Here is a 9,290-nt window from a genome sequence, read left to right as displayed (position 1 = left end):
GACCCTGGCTGCTGTGACTGTCTTGGTTGGAGCATCACCTCGTGCACACTGATGGATGTTTCTCTCTCTCTCAAATCCACACACATAACACAAGGACGGTTTGTGTGACATCGATGTAACCTGGCAGCCAAGGAGAGTGGACTACAATGAACATGCATGAACAATGACGACTTCACTGTACTAGTCGGTGGGGGTGGTAGACGCTGTTGAGTGAGCGTGTGTATTGTGTGTCTGTTGCATTCAAAATGACTGAGTGTGCAGAACAAAGAATCGGCATCAAATTTTGTGTTAAGCTTGAACGTTCCTCCACAGAAACTATTTGGATGACTCAGAAGGCCACAGCTATGGGCAACTGGTGATTGGCAGCTTCATCATGACAACGTGCCCACTCATGCATCACGTCTCATGCAGAGTTTTTTGGCAAAACATCAAATCACCCAGGTGACTCAGTCCCCCTACAGCCCAGATTTGGCACCTTGAGACTTCTGGCTTTTCCCAAAACTAACATAATCTTTGTAAGGGAAGAGATTTCAGACTATAGATAAGATTGAGGAAAATACAACAAAGCAGCTGATGGCAATTCCAACAAAGCATTTTGCAGAGTATTTTGAACAGTGGCAGAGATGCTTGGAAAACTGTGAGGTCCCAAGGTACCTACTTTGAAGGAGACTGAGGCATCATTGTCCTATGTACAGTGTTTCTTGTATTTTCTTCAAGAATTGTCTCTAGTTTTTTGATAGCCCATGGTTGGATATTTTCTAGACAGGTTGCATGTGCACGTGTGTAGTTTAAGAAACATAAAATGAGCCCTGTGAATTTAAACTCTCCATTCTCCTCTCCAGCAGATCCCATTACTCATTATAGAAATAAAGACAAAGCTGCCTCTCTTTGCCCTCCAGAAAGATGGGAAATCCTGTAGCAATTTTTGTCATTTTCCTTGCTCTCCCTTCACACACATCATTCTCCTCCCTTCCCACTAGAACACTCCAGCCTGAGTGTGGTTAAGAAAAATTCCTTAAGAGCAATACCTCACTCCTTGCCCAAATAAATGAATGATTTTCCTCCATATTAAAAGACTAGAAAAGAAAGAGGAACATTGGGCTCTGGTGGTGTGAAGGAGAAGGCTGACAAGGGAGAAGGCATCAGGATGAAGATGGAAGGGACTAGGGCCAAATCATGCAAATTAAGTGGGTCTTGAAATTAACTGAAGAGCCACTTATTTAAGTCCAGCCCCCAACAGCTTCCCTTGGGAAGTTGAGAGATAAAGGTGCAGAGAGGCTTCCTGGCACTTCCTTCCCTAATGATATTTACTTTGACCTCAAGTGGCATAACTCCCTGTAATACCTACACTCAGAAAGCCATTCTGATTGCTCTGCAAGGGGTGAGTACTGCCTGGGGAAGATGATTCCACCCTCATCAGAGAAAAATGAGAGCCAAGTGAGTCCTGTCCCCAGGGCACTTGCTGGGTAACTCCTGTTGCGGTGTATCCATGACCTGGCCTCGCAGCACATGTACCTGGACTGCTGGGTCGGTGCAGCTTCAGTGTCTTCTTAAAATCCAGTGAGAGGAGGTGCATTGGGAGAGTTGGTGGAGTTCAACCCAGGGAGGAGAGAAAATCCTACTGGGTCCAGTTAAATCCACGTGAGTCTTCAGTCTGTCCCACACAGACTCCAGCCAGTAGTTTTCCAGTGGTATCTACAAAACAGATCCAGCTGGAGTAGGTGATGGCAGGGAAGAAGGTTCAGGAATGCAGGACCCTCCTTTATGTTGTAAGTGTTGACTGTTTATACACACAAGAACAAGTAGAAAAGTCACACTTTCTTTATGCAGTGGCCTTACAGTCACCGCAGTTGCCAGATATCCCAAATGTGGGTCAGCCAGTGTGGACCCAACCCTGGTGCCTTGTGAAGATGCACAGATGGGAAGCAGAAGGCCCTTGGCCAGGCAATGGGTGCTGAGAAATTCTCAGAGATTCTCTGGAACCTACTTCTTCTATCTTCTTTCAACCACCACCCTCTGTTTTTATACTCTCTACTGTTTTATTCTCCTCACTTTATCTCTGTATGTTTTTTCTTTTTTCCTTTCCCTTCTCCTCTCTGTTCCCTAGTGGCATTTTTTTCTCTCCTCATCCCTTTCTATTCCTTCCCTCTTCCTCTTTCATCCTTGGTCTCCTTTTCCCTCTTGTCTTCACCCTTTATCTCATTCTCTTCCCCTTTCCCTCCCACTCCTGTCATTCCATAACCCATTGTTATATACCACATGCTCCAGGCCCACAGCTCAAGTGCCAGGTTACAAAGATGAACAAGAGACAGATCCCACTTCCAAGGAGCTCCACCTGGCATGGGAGGCAGGGAAGGATGCATATAGTCCCGAAATAGTGCCATCAAAGGGGGAGCTTGCAGAGTCCCAGTGTCATCCAGAGGAAGAAAGGACTAATTCTGCCTCAGAATTGTCTCAGAAGTGACTCAGGAAAAGTTTCCCAGAGGTGACACTTAAAGGACACCTGCTAGTTTTCTAAGACAAGAAAGAGCTGAAAGGCCTTCAATTCAGAAGGAACCCCAAGGTCAAAGACATCAAGAAGCAATATTTGGTCAGTGTGAGTGGAGTATAGCTATGTGGAGACATGGCAAGAGCTGATGTCACCCCATTGTGTGGGGCTTATACTTGGGCTAAGGAGCATGGATTTCCTCTTGCAAACCATGGGTTCTTAGAAGGTTTTCAGGAGGGGAAAGGGCAAGATGGCCTTTCTCCTTCTTTATGTCAACATCTTCCATGTCCTCCTTCCTTCTCTTCTTCTCCTCTACCTCTTCTCTCATTGTCTTCCCCTTACCATCACCACTGCTCACCCCAGCTATGCTCTGGTCCAGCTAATTTTACCCAGCTAATAGACTTGGAGTCATTAAGGTACACAGATTCACTTTTGGATCCAACAGCTTCCTTAGCACAGGCAGAACATACCTGCCTCTATCTGCCCCTAAACACTCCTACTCCTACACCCAACAATACCAAGTACTGATACTAATGCAATAGTTAGACTGATACCAAATACTGAGAGTAAATTTTGTGTCTTCCATATTAAAAATATCATGTGTCCACTGGAAATACTTCATATAAAACTCACAACATAATCAATAAATGTCTATGGAATGCCTATTCTATACCAGATATTGTGTTAAGTGCTTCACATATATATTGTCTCTTTTAATGCTCACAAGGATATCATGAGAAATGCACTTATTATGTTCACTTTAAAAATGAACAAACTGCCCTGGCTGCTGTGGCTCAGTGGATTGAGTGCCGATCTGCAAACCAAAGGGTTGCTGATTCAATTCCCAATCAGGGCACATGCCTGGGTTGCGGGCCAGATCCCCAGTAGGAGGCATGCGAGGGGTAACCACACACTGATGTTTGTCTTCCTCTCTTTCTCTCTCTCTAAAAATAAATAAATATAATCTAAAAAACTGCTACATTTTTTAAAAAACATAAAAATGAACAAACTGAAGCTCAGAGATGTCAAGTAACTTCACCAAAGTTATATAGCAAGTAAAGGAAGAGCTTGGTTTTAACACAAGCATCCTGATTTCAAGTCTAGGATTCTCTCCCACACACATACAATAATAGGTATATTCATGATCCACATTTTACAGATGGCAGATACTACATTTTTAGAGGTGAAAGTCAAACTAAGTCTCCCATAATATAGGTAAATATAGTGGGTCTGAGGGGCTTTTTGATATCAGCATACAGCTAACACTCAAATAACTTCTTGTAAGAACATTGTGGCTTTTTGCTTCACTGCTGGTTGCATTCGCTATGCTCCTTCTTCTGCCCCCCTGCCAACCCAAGTAAGCCTCAAGGGGCAAACAGACCTGGGGGTGAGAGTCTAGGTCACTGGGGCAGTGTAGTGGGGAAGGGGCCTTTAGGCCCATCTGTCACTGTGACAGCCCCATATGTCTCCTGATCATAAAGCTCTCGCCTTCCCCAGAGCAGCTCATTATTCCTCCTGATGTTGTTGCCTGAGGAGCCAGGCTGGCTTCTCTCATGCTGGTGACTGACGACATGGTGGAATGGCAGCATCCAAGTGCAGCCACAGCTCCCCAAGGCCCCTCAGCACTGGGGGAGGCAGGGTGTGGGCTGGCTGGTCATTGCTCTGAGAGTGGCATTGATCCATTCTGTGCAGATGCAGCTGCAGGGGAAGGCTGCCTACCTGGCTGTCTTGTTAGTCAGAGTCATTCAGACAGCTGAGCTTGTGAGTGTTCCTACATGTGCAAGGAAAGATGGCCACATGCATGAGGAGCACAGATCAGGCATGGTTCTAAGCTTAGATCACATTGCTCGGTGCCAGAGGGAGCTAGAAAGTGGTCCAAGACTCAGATTCTGCCGTCTGGGGCCTTACAGTTGATGTGGTGGACAAGGACAGAAATGTGGGGGTATTAACTCTATCCATGATTCAGAGGTTTGTGTGTATGAGGATTAGGAGGAATAAGGGCATGGTTATTTAAGGAAAAATTCAATATTTTCATGACAGTACAATGTAAGTGGAGAGCATGGGAGACAGTGTTTTATGGTTAAAAATGCAGCTTCTGCCCTGGCTTGATGGCGCAGTTTGTTGGAGTGTGGTCCCATACACCCAAAGGTTGAGGGTTCAGTTCCTGGCCAGGGCACACATCTGGGTTGCAGGTTTGATCCCTAGTTGGGGTGTATATAGAAAGCAACCAATCTATATTTACACAATGGAATTCTACGCAGCAGAGAGAAAGAAGGAGCTTATACCCTTTGCAACAGCATGGATGAAACTGGAGAGCATTATGCTAAGTGAAATAAGCCAGGAAGTGAGGGACAAGTACCATATGATCTCACCTTTAACTGGAACATAAGCAATAGAAGAAAAAAGCAAACGAAATATAACCAGAGACATTGAAGTTAAGAACTATCTAACAATAGCCAGGGCGGGGGTGGGGGGTGGGGGCGGGGATAGTGGGAAGAGGGTATTACAGGAACTACTATAAAGGACACATGGACAAAACCAAGGGGGAGGGTGGAGAGGGGGGAGGGAGGTGGGTTCACCTGGGGTGGGGTAGAGGGATGGGGAGAAAAGGCATACAACTGTAATTGCATAACAATAAAAAAAAAAAAAAAAAAAAGAAAGCAACCAATCAATGTTTCTCTCTCTCTCCTTTCTTCTCTCTCTAAAATCAGTAAACATATCCTCATGTGAGGATTAAAATAAATGTTTTTTTATTTATTTTAATGCAGCTTCTGATGTTAGACCTGGCTATGGGGGCTTGGATGCACTATGTGACCTTTCTGAACTTCGTTTTCCTCATCTGTAGAGCAGAGATGATAATAGCACTTATTTAAAGGTTTGTTTGGAAGATGAAACATTGTAAGGCAAATCAAGGACTTAACCTCGTGTCTGGCACATTGCAAGGCTTAGGGAGTGATTGCTAGCTGCTGTGGGTGTTGGGATCAAAGTGGCTGCTTCACATTCCAGCTCTGCTCTTACCCATGTGTCACCTTGGATAAGTGGTATATTTTCTCTGAATCTTATCCATAAGATGGAATGATTGATTGCATCTACCTAAGGATGTTATGGGAAGCACCATACAAGATAAACTTTGTAAATTGCCTGGCACATAGTAGGAGTTCAATAAATGACAGCAACCATTAGGTGTCAGCAGAGGTAAGGGTTGAGTTAACCTAATTTCTGACAGGAAATAAAATCCTGTTAGATTTGAATGTCCTAGAAATTAATTTCTTTAAACTTATTCATGGCTATTTACTTTAATCAAAACAAAATGTCTTACTTAAAGTCAAATGATTAGTTCTGCCAACAGAAAGGTAAAAAGGGTTAATCAATGACCTTTCTATTGTTCTTCCTGCCTAGATATTGGCAGGAGTTACACATTGCCAGAATGCTGAGTGTGCTCCCTACAAATTCTCCTTTCTCTTCTTCCTGAGCATGTCTAAGGTTCTGGCCGCTCAGAATTCGGGGAGGGGCGAATCTCTGCCCTGCATCATGCCCTTAAAGTGTAAGTAGCTGACAACCCTTTAATCTTGCCAGAGGTATTTGCAAACTTAAACTAGGACGTTATTATTCCCACTTCTACATTCGTCTCCCTTAATCCATTTTCCATACTGCAGTCAAAGTGATCTTTTAGAAACACAAGCCTCATCATTTCTCTCCCCTGCTTAAAACTCTTTAATGACTTCTCACTGCCCACATTCCTTATCAAGGTTTACAAGGCTCTCAATTATGGTGCCCACCAAGCCCTGCAGGATCCTTTCCTCCACTCCACCCCCAGCACAGTCACTCTCCCATCTTACTCATTATTTCTCTTCCCGGAATATCCCAGGATCCTTTCAACTTCCAGAGTTTGCACATAGAGTTTTCTGTGACTAGAATGCTGTCCACTTGGTTAAACTCTATATATCCTTCAAATGTCAACATTAAATGTTCTTCTTTCGGGGGGGGCATTCCTCAGTTCTCTAGACTGGCTTTTTGCTTGTATCCCATCAGTAAGAGCCAGCTATTCTCCCAGCTCTAGGAATACAAAGACATGTGTAAATAGCATCTCTCTTGAGAAGCTTAACTGACCAAGTGGTAGAATGATAGTAAGTGGTTTGTGTGCACTCCTTCCTGTATTTATGCCCTTGCAATGTGTCTTTGCAGCTATTCCCATCAAAAGGTAAAGTCTTTTTTCCTACCCCTTGATTTTGGGCTTTTCCTGTGACTTCCTTTAACTAACAGAATACAGCAGACATAATAATGTATCAATTCCAAGCCTAGAGGCCTCTGGAAACTTTGCACATTTCTACTAGATCTATCAGAACTCTGCCAAGTTGTCATGTGAAGAAATTCAGACCAACCAGACAAAGGTCAGAGACCATGTTTCCAAGTTACCTCTCATGTCCTAATCATCATCCATCTAACCCCAGAAGCAAAGCTGCCTAGCATATTAGCATCTGACAATAGATATGTGAATAAATTCAGCCAAGGACAGAAGAATCATACAGCTGAGCCCAATCAAAACTGCACCTACAGAATCATGAACAAAATTGCTATTTTAAGCTAAAGAGTTGTGCAACAGTTTTTTAAATAGCACAGGTTAATAGATACAGGCCTTTTGTAAGATGAAACAAATATATGCATGAGCAGGTCAGCAACAATACAAGGTAGTGTGTGCGAGGTGTGCCATGAGTGGACAGGCAGATATAAGAGTGCAGAAGCATGAAAGATCACTGAGGACTGGAGTTATTTAGAGGAGATGATTAACTCAGGTACATTGCTATTATAACCTTAAGCAGACTGTAAACTTTCTGAGAATATGGAATATGTCTTAAAATTATTTTGTACTTTCTTCAATGCTTAGCACATTTAACCTACAGTATTCAATTCAAAAGTACCTGATGGGCTATTTAAAATAAAGCTATACACTATGGTCTACCTTGCATTCACTTTTATGTTCTTCGAATCTGCACAGTGCCTGGAAAGGAGGAGGCACTCATTAAATATTTATGAATGAATAAATGACTGACTTCATGGATTTAAAAAATATTTATTTGTGAGTGTCTTTCCAGAAGATTTCTGGCAGTGTTTCTAGGTATAAATGGTGAGGAGAAAAGTGCAGAAACCTGGAAGGCAGTAGGATAAACCACCTCAACTAAATCCATCCATCCATTTGTAATTGTCTCAAAGCATAATAGATGGTATGTTTGTCCATTATTCTCTTCTTACTTACTCTCTTTGGGCTTCTCACCATCTTTTTCCTCTTCTTTTTCCTTTTATTTTTTCTTCTTTTCTAGTTCTCTGTTTCCCTGTGCTCCTGATTCTTTCTGAGTTAACATCTTTAATGTATAGTGATGATCAAGTTCAAGGTCATGGCTCTGTGTTGGAAAGGTGATGTGGGTGGCAGATGCAGGGTCTCTGTGGCAGGTGCAGTGAGAATAGGCTCTGCACACTCACTTCTCTTACTCCTTCCACACACACCCCCAAATGGAAGGGAAAGCATGGGGATAAAATGAAAAAGAAAGGATACATGGTTTTTGTCTATGACTGACTCTGTCTGGATTGCTCTTCCAGATCTCAACTTACCACGTGAGAGCAGTCTTCTTGCTGTACTGTGTGTACCTGCAGCCTTCCAGTATCTTGATAACTGTATCCCTTCTCTGGTGGCACGGAGCCAACCTTTGGCTCAGAATGCAGGCACTTCTGAAGGTAACTGTTTGAATCTGCCCTCTAGGTGTATGCCCTTTATATGCAAGTGCAATTTGCATATGTCCTCTTCACCTTGGCTCTGGTACACCTCTCCCTTTCAAGATCGCATTCTCTATACTTACCTGGCAGGGGAGGTACCATGATCATGAAGGTGGTTTTCCCAGGGCGAGGCTTATCCGTTGCACTCCAGATGTTCTGACCCCTGCGATTTCCCCAAATGTGGGAAACTCAACTGCATAATTTGTGGTAGTGGGGGACTGCATTCATGCTCTCCCCTGGGGGAAAAAAAAGAAGATCACACCCTCTTATTCAGATCAGTTTATCCTGGCTTCTTGTAACCTTCCTTGGTTTGTGTCCCCCTAAACCACTGCATGTTTCTGTACGTTATCAATTTAATTTTGCCATACAATAAATAATCTCATGCCATTAACTGTTTTAAGCTTCACTAACTAAGGTCCTAGAAGGAAAGGATTAGCCTTTCTTTGCATGTTCCCAGAACCAAGAACAACCTTAGACACATTGTAAGTTCAAAAATTCATTTGCTGAGTGAGTGTATGAGTGCATGTCCCCAGGAATGGTGTTTATTTTGAAAGCCTTGTACCTTTAAAAACAGTTACTTTTTCATAAGCACTTACTATGTGCCAGATTCTGCACTAAGCACTTTTCATGGTTTATATAATTTAATTCTCATGATAGCACTGTCAGTTTGGTATTATTTCCATCTTCACAGCTAGTAAGTGAGGGCACAGATAGCTGGGCTCTGAAGCAGGCACTCACAGTCTCCCAGGCAAAGATTATTTCCTTAGGAAAATTACATGAAATTTGTGGCAACAATAGGGCCACCCCAATTGGAGAAACAGAAAAAGATGTAGTGTTTCTTCTTCATGAAAATAAATGGGGCATATTAAAAGGGAAAATATTGTCCTTTGTGATGGCTCTGGGAATATTAGGTCACCTGGTTACTAGCTCTCTGCAATTATTTCATGTGCATTCCTTTTGTTTACCAATAAAGACTATAATAAATATATAATAATAGCTACCACTTATTAACAAATGTCAGGCACTATGCTAA

The 9,290-nt window shown here is 42.9% G+C and overlaps 1 non-coding gene across 1 annotated transcript; it reads left to right on the top strand.

The window, feature by feature from the left end:
• The first annotated feature begins 8,332 nt into the window (after positions 1 to 8,332).
• LOC112314439 (U1 spliceosomal RNA) lies at positions 8,333 to 8,496 on the top strand. Its single transcript, XR_002975800.1, has one exon. It is a non-coding gene; the product is annotated as a U1 spliceosomal RNA (small nuclear RNA).
• Positions 8,497 to 9,290: the final 794 nt, after the last annotated feature.

Source organism: Desmodus rotundus, chromosome 5 (assembly GCF_022682495.2).
Source record: "Desmodus rotundus isolate HL8 chromosome 5, HLdesRot8A.1, whole genome shotgun sequence".
Classification (NCBI taxonomy): domain Eukaryota; kingdom Metazoa; phylum Chordata; class Mammalia; order Chiroptera; family Phyllostomidae; genus Desmodus; species Desmodus rotundus.
Note: the sequence above shows the minus strand (reverse complement) of the source record. Positions and strands in the feature narration are given on the sequence as shown.